The sequence below is a fragment of the Ambystoma mexicanum genome, chromosome 11, assembly GCF_040938575.1.
Source record: "Ambystoma mexicanum isolate Mex_15411 chromosome 11, UKY_AmexF1_1, whole genome shotgun sequence".
Taxonomy (NCBI): domain Eukaryota; kingdom Metazoa; phylum Chordata; class Amphibia; order Caudata; family Ambystomatidae; genus Ambystoma; species Ambystoma mexicanum.
The window spans coordinates 418023430-418037482 of record NC_090934.1 but is presented as its reverse complement, the minus strand read 5'-3'; positions in this window follow the sequence as shown (position 1 = coordinate 418037482).

Below are 14053 nucleotides of genomic sequence, written 5' to 3'. Positions count from 1 at the left end.
AGTTTACAATAAACTGTGCCACCTGTTCTAATACATTTAGTGAAAACCAATCTTCTGCAATTGTAGCAACAAGACTCTCTCGAGTCATATGCGTGGGGAAATGAAGCTGCTCCGGTGCTGCCCTCAATAAAGCTAGAGGCATGAATGGCTTTCCAATGCTATCCTGCCTCCATATTGCCCCACTGGGGAAATAAAGAACACCTCCACTTTCTCCATAAGTCTTGCTCTTCCTGTAGGGCTTGTCCTTGTAACTCAATTAACTGAACAAAAACCCTCCTTTATCATCATACACCACCCTGACATCTGTTTAAGACTTTTTACTGTGAAATCAAAAATGTTTGGGAAATATACTGTCTTTTTGGCTTCTAGATCTGCGGCTTCATTACAGTGAGAAATCATGTCTGTTATTTTAATGTGGGCTGCTCATTTCATGACTGCGATAGCCAATGGGAGTCTTAGTGCCTCAATAAGCTTATCCAAAAGGGACGCATGTTGCATTGGCGTGCAGCATTTCATGACTGCGATAGCCAGTGGCAGTCTTAGTGCCTCAATAAGCTTATCCAATAGGGATGCATGTTGCACTGGTGTGCCATCTGCACAGGGGAAGCCACTCCTTTTCCAGCGTGACAAACCTGTGTGTACAGTTAACGTCACATAGGCAAGTCAGAGTGCACCATCACTTCCTCATCCTTGTATCTATGAAGTGTGGTGATAAGTGCCACTGTTTCAGCAGGCTGTGCTGAATATTTGGTACATTTTTGAAGAATCAAAGAATCATCAATAAAGAGAATTGTCCCCCCCCAAGAGCATCTTCTCTAACACAGGGAATGTCATCATAAAATTCTGTATCTGTACTGCAGTCATGTACATAGTCATCCTTTCCAACTGTCTCTGCTATGAATGTTTCTGGGTTCACTATTCTGTATCCAACAATTTTGATCTCAGGGTTCGAAATAATTACCTCGTATCCTGAAGCTCTTTGTGAAGTCAATGTACTTTTGGGTTTATCTAGAATAGCAAATAATGTATGCTCAACAAATAATGTAACTGAACACCCCATTGTAAATAGCAAATGCATCAGCAGCTAATGATTGTTTGCAAGGGTAATGCCCTTTCATTACTGGGTCTAAAATCCCACTATATGAAGCCAATGGTTTGTGTCCATGCCCTAATGTAATTTTCTGTGTGAGGACTGCTGTCATAAATTTTCAATTTGAATGAGAATAAGTAACATTCTTCATGATAGTCTGGAATTCCTAGGACAGGGGCAGTACTGATCTCCATTTTCAAATTTCAAAATCCTTCAGTCCTTTCATCTGTCCATGTTATCTTACTTTTGTCTACCTGTACCTCTTTAAGTCATTTTAAAAGTGGTCGAATATATGTGCTGTAATCAAAAACCCAGTCCCTGCAATAAGTACATAGGCATAAAAATGGTTGCATTTCCCTCACTGTTTTAGGTTCTGAAGTCTTCATAATTGGTTCTGCTCTTTCAGATGTCACCTTTCTCCCTTCTAGAGAGTTTAACTGTCCTATGTACAACACCTCTTTCTGACAGTAGAGTAACTTTTCTTTGTCTACTTTGTATCCTTTTTCTTCTAGTATGGTCATGAGTCGATTTGAGTCTTCTCTGAATTTTTATTCTGTCTCACTGAATACCAATATGTCATCTACGTACATAATTATTGCACTCTCAAGATGTGCATTACCTAGGTCCATCTGGAGGACCCTGTTAAAGATTGAGGGGGACTCACAGTACCCCTGGCGCAAACAAGTATGTTTCAGGCGTGCATTTCTATACAAAAATGAAGTCAAATCTTGTGAGTCCTCATGAAGGGGAATTGAAAAGAGCGTGTTTTTTAAATCTATAACTGTAAAATATTTGGCCTTAAATGGAGTATTGCATAATAATGTAGTGGAATTTTGAACTAAAGGAAAATGTTTCAACAATATTGTTTAGGGGGCAGAGATCCTGAATACATATCCACAATCCCCCAGTTGATTTCCTCTCTGGTTACACAGTAGTGTTACATGGAGACTCAGATGACACCAATATTCCCTACTTCATTAAAGTGGAAATGGTCTCAAATATACCTTTTTCTGCTTCTCTGGACATAGGATATTGCTTTCCTCATACCAAGATTGCTCCTGGTTTAAGCTTGATTTTAACTGCTCCTACTCCTTTCAATAGACCCATGTCACATGGACCGGTAGCCCATAACATATTTGCTATTTTTTCTAAATCTTCCTGTAAAAATAATGGTTTTGTTTTTGCTATTTTAATTCTCTGCAGTAATTTCTCTATTCTCTACTTTAATCCAATAAGCAAGACTAATGAAACTTACTAACTAATTATATGAATAATCATCCCTGAAAAACTCTTTGTCTGTCAAGTCCGTCAACCTATATCCTTCACTGAGGCCTATCACTGCTCTCCATCATCTTCCCTCATCATCTGTCCCATGGACAACCACTCTTTCCTCTCTGACCACTGCTGCTTCCAACTCTAAAGGAATAACCAGTCCTTCTTCGTAATCAATAGGTATTTCTGGTCCAAACAAAAACTCTTCAGGTATTCTCATCATTTTATCTACCAACCTGGGTAACCACGTTAATAAAACAGTCACTCCATACAAAAATAATTTTAGATCCAAAGGGACTCCTCGTAATGCCTTTTGACCTGTAAAGGCTAGCATAAACTCTTTCACATTCATATAATGTATCCCTGGGGTGGAGCACACTATACCGTCATCAGTAAAAGACATTGGGCCTCATTGCGGGTCACCCGGTATGGAAGTAACAGTGTCGATTAACGCGCCGGCACCGATGTTTCCATACCGGGTGTCATGATTGCTGCCCCTCATGTCCCCAGCCCTCCAAGATGTCAGGCTGGAGCCAGGCCACTATCACTTACATGGCCCTCAAGGGCCTCTCCATCCCTCCAAAGACCCACTTGGAGTCAGACTTGGCGCTTGTGGCACCAGACTCACTCACTCCCATAGGATAACATTGGGGATTGGACTTGTAGTGCATTGACGGGGACAAGATGGATGCCCCCACATATTTCGGTTCCCAGAACTGCATGTGCGGTCTAGTCTTTTGGGTGTGGTTCAGCCCAGAGACACCTGGGATATCCAGAGACTATTTAAGCCACACCCAGGCTGAGAAACATGCTTTGCGTTTTTGCACCTGCAGCGTGACACTCACCGTGTTCGGATCAATCTCCAGTAGGCCTGCATCTTTCTTCTGCGCTCAGCTCCTGCAAGAACAAGAACACCGTTAGGAACAGCCTTACCTTGCGGCGCTTCTGCCCATCATTCATCGCTCCTTCTGTTCTGCGGGCATCTTCGGCGGTGTCATTCCCATCCCGGCACGCTGCTTCCTAAGGAAAACTGAAAAGAACAGAAAAAAGGCCTTAGTAAGCATTCTGCAAATCTTTGCTTATTTTTAAATACTGTACGAGCTTCAAACGCTTACCTGAATCCCAGCGCTCTGGGGGAACTCTGTCTCCGGAACTTCTCATCATGTGCAAGAGGGAAAAGACACAACAGGTTAGCATGGAAACATCTAGAGGCACCGCATACCGCGCTTACCCACCGCATTTGTTCTTCATAAACAGCATCCAAGCTGAAAACTTTGCAGCACCTAAAAGACACAGAAAAAGAAATCAGTTCAATACAAATACGAAAGGGGTGCATCGCGCATCGCGCTCTCACTCACCTTCAGTGCTACTCATCTCAGCAGCACACCGCCATCCCCGGACACCGGCCATCATCTAAGGAAGGTAAGGAACGAAGTTAGGGAACTGTTCAAAAGACTCATTATACTTACCTGTTGGACTTTTACGCGTGAAGTAACTAGGCAGCAACGAGCCTGCATCAATCAACGCGCCCCTGTGCTGAAAGCAGGACGGAGAGCACACTATCCAAGAAAACAAGGTGAGCTGTGGATCAAAGGGACTGGTTGGATCCCAGGGAAGAAGGGGTTCAAGCACACAGAGACAATAGGGAGTTAAACTCTACCAATCCTGTGTTTCAGGCCCAGTCTGAAGTCGAATAGCCTCCAGAGAAGGGTTCAAGGTTGTAAGAGGTCAGAACAGGCTGAGTGACGTCCCCGTGGATACCAGGTGAGCGTTACAGAACGCAAAGCCTCACATCAAAATCCACCAGGGCGTTATGGAAATGTCAGAAACTGACCAGTTAGCCCACATGTTGGGGCAGCTACGTTCCGAAGTACATGCAGCCAGGCAAGGGACCAACACCCTGAGGAGAGAGCTGATAGTAGCCAAAGAACGCACAGATGATTTAAGCCGGCAACTTCTCCAGTCACAAGCAGGGCATGCACCATTTCCTGGAAGCGTTCCCTCAATGCCAGCGCCATCAGCCAATCCCATTCAGATAACCCTTCCTGGGGCAGTTCCCTTGGCCCCGCCCGAACGATTTACGGGGGATCCCAAGAGGTTTGCAACGTTCATGAACCAGTGCCGCCTGCACTTCCTTTGTAGGCCAGGGGCCTTTTCAAATGACCAATCACGGGTCGCTTTTGTGCTATCCTACCTGAGAGGTGGCGCCGCAAACTGGTCTGTACCCTTTGTGGCCCAAGACGATCCTTTGCTGCATGACTTCAGGGGCTTTCAGCAGGAGATGGAAAAGCTGTTCTCCCGTAGTACTTAGTACTCATGGGCAGGTATTAGACAACGAACTTCTGTCCCTACGCCAAGGGAATCAAGACCTATTAACATACATAGCCACGTTCAATAGACTCGTAGTTGAAGCAGAATGGCCAGTGGAGAAAAGAACCACGTTATTTCATAAGGGGCTGTGGGGGAGCTCAAGGATGTTCTCGCACAACTAGTGAACCCCCCGAAAGACTCCTCAGAATTCATTGACCTTGTTGTTCAACTGGATCATAGGTTGCAGGATCAAAGAGTAGATCGAGCCAGACCGGACCCTCGCCCTATGTATGTGCATTCAAAGGACAATACTGCCCAAACAACGGAAGGTTCAGGCGAACCATTGCAAATCGGGGGGGTCAGATCCCCCTTGACTAAAGCGGAAAGGGATAAAAGGAGACAGCAGCAGTTATGTCTGTACTGTGGAAGGTCAGGTAATTTCCTTAAAGAGTGCCCTGTGAAGCCACCGAGGAGGACGGTAGGGGCCACGGACAAGGAAGATACCATCAAGGAATCGGAAAACTCTCCAGCCCGGCAAGTGTAGGGGTCCACTTGTTGAGCGAAGAAAGTGAACTACAGACCTCTCATTTTGCACTATTTGTGGCCTTGATCAATCACCAACAACCATCTCGGATGCACGCAGTAAGAGCGTACATAGACAGTGGAGCCATTGGGAATTACATCGACCAGGATCTTGTGGCAAAGATGGGGCTTCCGTTACGCCCTAAATCAACCACCGACACTGTTACCACTGTCGACGGCACGGAAATAGCTTCTGGTCCAGTATCCCAATGCACTGCAGCTTTAACCCTTCTGTGCCAGGATGGACACCAAGAATCTATCGTTTTCGACCTCATTAAGGCACCACAGTTCCGGTTGATTTTGGGAATGCCATGGTTGGTAGCTCACAATCCTCGAATCGATTGGCGAGCAAAAGAATTGGCCTTTCCCGAGACTTGCGCCCACACATGTTATCGGCAAGAGAAACAACCAATAGACACCAGAACTTCCACGCTTGCGACTGTGGCAATCGGCACCCTACCAAGTGAATACCAGGACTTTCAAGATGTCTTTCAGAAAGAACAAGCTAATACCCTGCCACCGCATAGACCATATGATTGCCAAATCAACCTGATACCCGGTGTACAAATCCCTTGTGGGTGAATTTACGCACTCACGGAACCAGAAAACCAGCACCTGAAGGCCTATCTTGACCAATACCTGGCCAACGGGTTCATCCGTCCCTCGAAGTCCCAGCAGCCAGTCCTCTATTCTTCGTACTGAAAAAGGAGGGGGACTTGAGAACGTGCATCGACTATCGCACACTGAACCAGATTACCGTAAAAAATTGCTACCCCCTGCCACTGATCCCTGAATTGCTTGATCAAGTCAAAGATGCCCAAATCTACACAAAACTCGACCTGAGGGGGGCATATCACCTTGTTCGCGTAAAACAGGAGGACGAATGGAAAACCGCTTTTCACACCAAATACGGCTTGTACGAATATCAAGTAATGCCCTTTGGCATTTGCAATGCGCCTACTGCATTTCAATACTTCATGAACGATGTCCTACGGAAATTGATTGATGTCTGTGCTCTAGTGTACATCGACGATATCGTAGTATATTTCGCATCAAAGCAGGACCACGTTAAACACGTCCGATCCGTATTGGAGAAACTCTGTCAACACCAGCTCTACGCCAAGCTCGAAAAGTGCTCATTCCACGTCTCCGAGGTGGAATTCCTGGGCTTTATTCTCAGCCCGAATGGAATCCGAATGGATGTACACAAAGTAGATGCTATCCTGAACTGGCCATCCCCAAATTCATTTAAGGGGGTTCAAAGTATGCTGGGTTTTGCAAACTTCTACCGCCGGGTTCATCCCAGGATTTCCGCAAATTGTGCATCCCATCACGACATTACTAAGGAAAAGCAACAAAAAGTTCCAGTGGACAACAGAAGCCGAGGAGGCTTTCTGGGAACTCAAAGCAAGATTCACATCTGCCCCAATCTTACGCCACCCTCGGCCTGATCTCCCATACCTGGTGGAAACGGACACCTCAAGCATGGCTATGGGGGCCGTCCTCTCACAAAAGGACCCCAAAACGGGCCAGTTACACCCTGTTGCCTTCTGGTCACGTAAATCACACCCCCTGAATCAATTACGCGTTCACAGACAAAGAACTCCTGGCCATGAAGTCAGCCTTTAAGGCATGGCGGCACTACCTCTTGGGTGCCAGACACACAATCACCATAATAACTGACCACCGGAACCTCCAGTACCTAAAAACAGCAAAGGCCCAATCCTCACAACAACTACGTTGGGCTCTTTTTTTTGCTGAATATGACTACGTGATTACATTTCAACCAGGGGTTAAAAATGGGAAGGCCGATGCTCTTTCCTGTATGGGGGTGGAAGAGCAAGGGTGTCAGACCCCTGACCCAATAGCAATCATCCCGAGTGACAAGATCCTAGGAATCACAGCAACCATAACTCAGAAAAAATTACATGAAGAAATCCAAAACCTGATGAGTCCGGAGCAATTACAAGCATGGAGTGCACACCGAGAACATTACATGATAAAAGATCAGTTGCCCTACTTCAGGAATCGTTTATTCTTACCAAACGAAGAACTACGAGAACAAGTCATGTCTGGTTATCATGATTCCTTGATCGAGGGCCGCCCCGGAATCGCTAAAACCCTAGCCAAGGTAAAACGAAATTATTGGTGGCCCACGTGCTGTAAAGACATTATCCAATTCATCCTATCTTGTGGAATGGTGCTCAAAACAAGTCATCCAAGCAGAAACCGGCTGGGCTATTACAACCATTGGAAATCCCACCAGCACCCTGGCACACGTTGCCCCTCGATTTTAGTACTGACTTACCACCTAGTCAAGGGTTTAACACTATTCTTGTGGTTGTGGACCTATTTTCGAAAATGGCACATTTCATTCCTCTTAAGGGGCTCCCAAATGCTTCACATCTGGCAAAGGTATTTCTTGAAGGTATCGTACGGCTCCATGGGTTTCCTTCAGCTTTGGTCTCAGACCGAGGTACTCAATTCGTATCTAACTTCTGGAGAAAATGCTGCTCTATGACCCAGATCGACATCTGGCTATCCACCAGTCACCATCCCCAAACGAATGGTCAAACTGAGAGGACAAATCAGCCGCTCGTGCAGTATCTGCGTTGCATGTTACACCAAGCTGAAGGAAGCTGGTTCGACCTTTTATGGATAGCTGAATATGCTTATAATAATTCCCTACACACCAGCACTGGGCAGACACTCTTTTATACCATGTATGGCAGGCACCCATGTACTTCTGAGTAGGACGTTCCTACAACCCTGGAAATGCCAGCAGTCAAAACCTTGCACACAACCATTTCTCAAACCTTTAAAAGGGCAGCTGAACACCTACTTCAAGCTAAGAATCGCCAAAAGAAGTTTGCTGATCAACACAGAGCAAAGGCCCCCAACTACCAAGTGGGAGTGAAAGTCTGGCTGGCGTCTAAACACGTGTCCATTAAAGGAGCCTGAACTTTCCGTCCAAGATACCTGGGTCCATTTACCGTTACCTCCATGATAAATCCTGTGGTGGTCAGACTAGCTTTGCCGTCAAACATGCAGATCCATCCTGTGTTCCACGTGTCTCTCCTTAAACCTGTTCAACCTGGGACCCGGGTAACAACGCCACCGCAGCCAGTAGTAGTCGCCGGGGAGCCAGAATTCAAAGTCAAGGACATCCTAGATTCAAAGTACGTCAGATCCAAATTATACTACTTAGTAGACTGGAAGGGGTATGGTCCACAAGACAGGACATGGGAGCCTAGTGAATACATCCATGCACCTCGCTTGCTTAGACAATTTCATCAAAACCATCCAACCAAACCAGGACCAGACAGAAGAGCCACCTTGAGACGGGCCTTGGGGGGAGTGCTGTCATGACTTCTGCCCCTCATGTCCTCAGCCCTCCAAGATGTCAAGCTGGAGCCATGCCACAATCACCTACATGGCCCTCAAGGGCCTCTCCATCCCTCCAAAGACCCACTTGGAGTCAGACTTGGCGCTTGTGGCACCAGACTCACTCACTCCCATAGTATAACATTGGGGATTGGACTTGTAGTGCATTGATGGGGACAAGATGGATGCCCCCACATATTTCGGTTCCCAGAACTGCACGTGTGGTCTAGTCTTCTGGGTGTGACACCTGAGACACCTGGGATATCCAGAGACTATTTAAGCCACACCCAGGCTGAGAAACATGCTTTGTGTTTTCTGCACGTGCAGCGTGACACTCACCGTGTTCGGGTCGATCTCCAGTAGGCCTGCATCTTTCTTCTGCGCTCAACTCCTGCAACAACAAGAACACCGTTAGGAACAGCCTTACCTTGCAGCGTTTCTGCCCATCATTCATCGCTCCTTCTGTTCTGCGGGCATCTTCGGCGGTGTCATTCCCATCCCGGCACGCCACTTCCTAAGGAAAACTGAAAAGAACAGAAAAAAGGCATTAGTAAGCATTTTGCAAATCTTTGCTTATTTTTAAATACTGTACAAGCTTCAAACGCTTACCTGAATCCCAGCCGCTCTGGGAGAACTCTATATGCAAGAGGGAAAAGACACTCCAGGTTAGCGTGGAAACATCTAGAGGCGCCGCATACTGTGCTTACCCACCGCATTTGTTCTTCATTACCGGCATCCACACTGAAAACGTTGCGGCACCTAAAAGGCACAGAAAAAGAACTCAGTTCAATGCAAATACGAAAGGGGTGCATCGCGCATTGCGCTCTCACTCACCTTCAGCGCTACTGATCTCAGCAGCACACTGCCATCCCCGGATGCCGGCCATCATCTAAGAAAGGAAAGGAACGAAGTTAGAGAACTGTTCAAAAGATTCATTATACTTACCTGTCGGACTCTTGCCAGTGAAGTAACTAGGCAGCAACAAGCCCACATCAATCAACGCGCCCCCATGTGCTGAAAGCAGGACGGAGAGCACACTATCCAAGAAAACAAGGTGAGCTGTGGATCAAAGGGAAGGGTTGGACCCCGGGGAAGAAGGGGTTCAAGCACCCAGAGACAATAGGAAGTTAAACTCAGGCCCAGTCTCCAGTCGAATAGCCTCCAGGGAAGGGTTCGAGGTCGTAAGAGGTCAGAACAGGCGTGGATACCAGGTGAGCATTACACTGGGTGATCTCGAGTCCCGCAGGCAGAGGTGTCATTCCCGCCAGGTCTGACCTGGCGGGTTTAACACCACCCACCTGCAGGCGGATGTGGAAACACTGGCCCCATCACAACGTGGAACTTGCTGTGTTTGCTGCACACGTGCCTGATTCTGCGTGTGATTTTGGGAATAATACTTCTGTGGTTCTGTATTGTATCGTGGAACATAGCTCATAGCCTACCGGGTGTGTGGCTCAGTGGATTAATGCATATACTAGAGGGGCCTGTGTTTTACCTCATGGTCACAGGTTTGAATCCCGACAGGTCCACTCAGTCTTTCATCCTTCTGAGGACGATAAAATGAGTACCATTAGGTTGGGTAACAATTAACATCTGTTATTAGCACTAAAATGCCCTTTCATGGGTGAACATGTGCTTTACAAATACACCTGTTATGTTATGATATCCCCCTCTTGGAGCTTGCCAGTTTAACTGCATGTCCCCTCTACTTCTACACGTTCTGGCTATATGTCCCATCCTTCCACAATTCCAACATTGTTTGTGGCTATCCGCCATTAAATCCTCCTCCTCCATGAGGGTTTTGCAATCCACCTCGTCCAACCCTAGGCCAATTCACTCTCGCTCTTGGCCGAAAATGTTACCCATTCTGATCCATAGGGTACACTACATTGTGTTGCTGTCCGGGTTGTATCTCCTGTGTCGAACCTTCACCACTTGTCAATATGCTCCCTCTATGGCTAATTTTGGCAATTTATTCAGAACAAACTTTGCTTCCTCTTGCTTTCTACTCTCGGATTTCTTCCTATTCTTCTCTTGCAACAATTGACAATGATGTATGATAGTCACCTGTATTTCTGGCCATGGCTTTACTTCCATCCCTCCCTGTTTGCAGTGCCTGAATTAAACTGTGGTAAAATAATGCTACAGTTTTATCCCATGTTTCTCTCATCTCAAGACGCCATCTCTCTTGAATATCTTGAATAAAGGCAACAGGATCTTCATCCTCACCCATTTTCCTAGGCATAATCACACCCATGTCTGATGTATTGGGATATTGTACTCTGAGCGCCCGCCATACAGTTGCTCTGCAATTATTAAATGGTGCTCCATTTTGGGTCATGTTTTGTGCAGTCACACCCGCATACCCAGCTGATTTCCAAATGTTGTCAGCCCTCTCCCCTAGAATGGCTGCCAGCAGGCCTTTTATGTTGCCTATTGCTAACATAATACCTGATGTCATTGTCACTAACTCATGAATCAATTTTCCTGCACCTGAAGTCAAACTATAGGCAATTTATATTTCAAATAATCCATTTGTGGCCTTATCCATATATTGTGGTCATTCTCCCCTTTGTCTAATAATGGGAATTGTGAAAATCCTTGTCTGTAATCATACCCACATATACTTCTTGTTTTCCAGGCGGGGCTAGTCTTGCCCGTTTTTATCTGTCCTGGGAGTGACCTTAATCTGCTTACATAAAGCAGGGATATGTCTTGCATACTGCACAATTGTGCTTGTGGTCTCTCAGTATATGTCTCGGTTCTGGTGTTTTTTCTTTTAGGGTCCACTAAATCTGACCATTTTACCCCTTTTTCTATCTTTCGAAAAACTGAATGCTCCCCCTCTTCACACTTTCCCGTTTTCCTCCCTTTCTTTTCCTGACATCATTATACCCCAGCCTGTATGGCTCCCGTCCCTTTCCACATCATCAAGATCTAGTCTACATAAAGAAAGTGTTCTATGTTTGTCTTTTAATATGTCATCTGTCCTTCCTCCTGTTCCCTCAGTAGAGATCTTTTGACATTCTCTTTTTTTATACCCATCTTTATCCCTTATTTGCATATATAAATCCCCAATCCTTTTCCCCATGTTTTCTGCTACATGCTCGTCAGCCCATGTTTGTATTCCTGGTATACCTTGCAGCTCCCTGTTGGGCTGTTGTGACCCTTTCTCTTCTTCTGATCATTGCTTCAATCAGCACCATGCTTTTATTGAATAGATGATCTATTTCGTCATCCCTTAGTCCCCTACTCCTGTTCATCTTGTTTACCCTTTCCCTCATCTCTCTCACTCACCTCCCTCTTGCCTTCTTTGCAACCTACGTAATTCAATGTCTTTGTTTCTATCTCCTCTCATTTTGTCTCTTCTAGTCTCTCCTTTTCTTTCCTTGTCTTGTACCTTCTTCGTTCTTTCTTTTGCTTCCTCTCTTTTTCCATCTCTTCCATGTACGCTATTCTCTTTCATCGCTAACCCCATCAATGCCTTTGTCATTTAGGTTAAGTAATATCTGTCCTCCTATCCATTGATTCTGTACTATTGTCACTCACTTAGCCTTGTCCTTCACTTCCCTTTGTCTTTTTGATTCTTCCTCTATCTCCATCCCGCTGTCCTTTCTGTCCTTTATCTCATCACACTGTTTACTTTCACAGCATTTTGACATATATTTGTGTTCTCTACTTTTGCTCGCTTCCACACTGTCCTCATGGTTATAAGCAGGGGGCTGCGGGGGCTCGTATATCTGATTAACATACCCTACCGCTGCTTTCAATTCGTTTAAAGGATAAAATCCCTGTTTTTCAGTGTCTGCACTCTTGTTTTCAATGGGGGAAAGAGGAGCAGAAGGCGTTACATCCTCCCCTTTATGCTGATTAAGCATCCACTTCTTCTGAGATGGATCTTCGTTCTCACTCTGGTACATCTTCCACAACTCTAAAAAAGCCAACCTTTTCGGTAACATCTTCCCTTTGTAGCATGTAAATATGTTGTCATGTGTCACAATACTGTTTTTGACACAGAACCTTCTTGGGGCCACGGCATAAGTGTTTTATTAGTCATGCCCTTCACCCACTCCACGTGATTAAGCCTCCTTATCTTGGGTGTATATATTGGCAGTGTCCTGCATTGGTGCACAAGAACAGTGTCCCCCGTGGTGACAAGTTGATTTTGACTGCCAATACTTACCAGATCTTTTATTTCTTTATTTACTTTATCAAATATACCACACTTATTGATTTGAGCAGGCACCATCAATCGCCGCCCATTATCAGAAAACCAAATTTCTAACCAATTTAAAAAGTCTCTGACATGGTGTTCTTTTTTTATCACTTCATTTACAATTTCTATCAAATTTAGCTGCCTCGTTGTTTTATTACTGACACTTTAAGAATCTCTTCTTTTTGTGTATTTATAGTTCCCCTCTGATTTTTCTCCTCCTGATTGATGTCAATTTCATGATTTAAAAATCTGATGATCACCTTCATTGTTTACTCTCATTTTATATCTCCTAATCTCGACACAATTAAAGTTTTATACTGACATTTATTAACCCCAAACACATAGGCACTTTTAATGTTTTGCATATGCCTTCCGTTACTATCTCTAGTAAAAATATCTCATCTCACTTTTTACCCCATTTTGGAGTTTGATACACACTCTTCCATTTTGGCCTTGCCACAGGAATCCTTAAATAATACCCCTATTTGGAGTCTTAGTGCCCCTCTTGGAACCCAGAATTAAGGTATCTAGTGCAGAAAAGCCGTTAAGGAACGGGCCCGCTAAGGGACCTTGGTGCTAATTACGGTACCGCAATTTGCGATACCATAATTAGCTCCTTCTCCATTCCCATTGAGCCCTATGGGGGCAAAAATGGGAATGGGGAAGTGCCTTGGTAAATGGGGAATTACCGCCCCCGCTCACCTTGGAGTAGGGTGGTAATTCCGTCATCCACCAAGGCGGATACGGTAAAATACCGGCGGCAACCATGGCGCTAATAACGCCATGGTTACCGCCTACCGTGTAATGAGGCCCAATATCTTTTACTGACGAAGGAATAGTGTGTTCCACTCCAGGCGTACATTACATGAATGTGAACAAATTCATATTAGCCTTCATAGGCCAGAAAGCATTATGATGAGTCCTTTTAGATCCAGAAGTATTTGTGTATGCAGTGACCATTTTTTTTTATCTTGCTAGCTAAGTTGGTAGGTAAAATATTGAGAATACCTGAAGGGCTTTTGTTCAGACCAGAAATACCCATGGATGATGAAGAAGCACAGGTTACCCTTCAGAGTTAGAACCAGCAGTGGTCAGAGAGGAAAGAGTGGTTGTCCACGGAACAGATGATGAGGGGAGAGGGTGGAGAGCAGTTATAGCCCTCAGTGACATAGGTTGACAGACAAAGAGCTTTTTTGGGA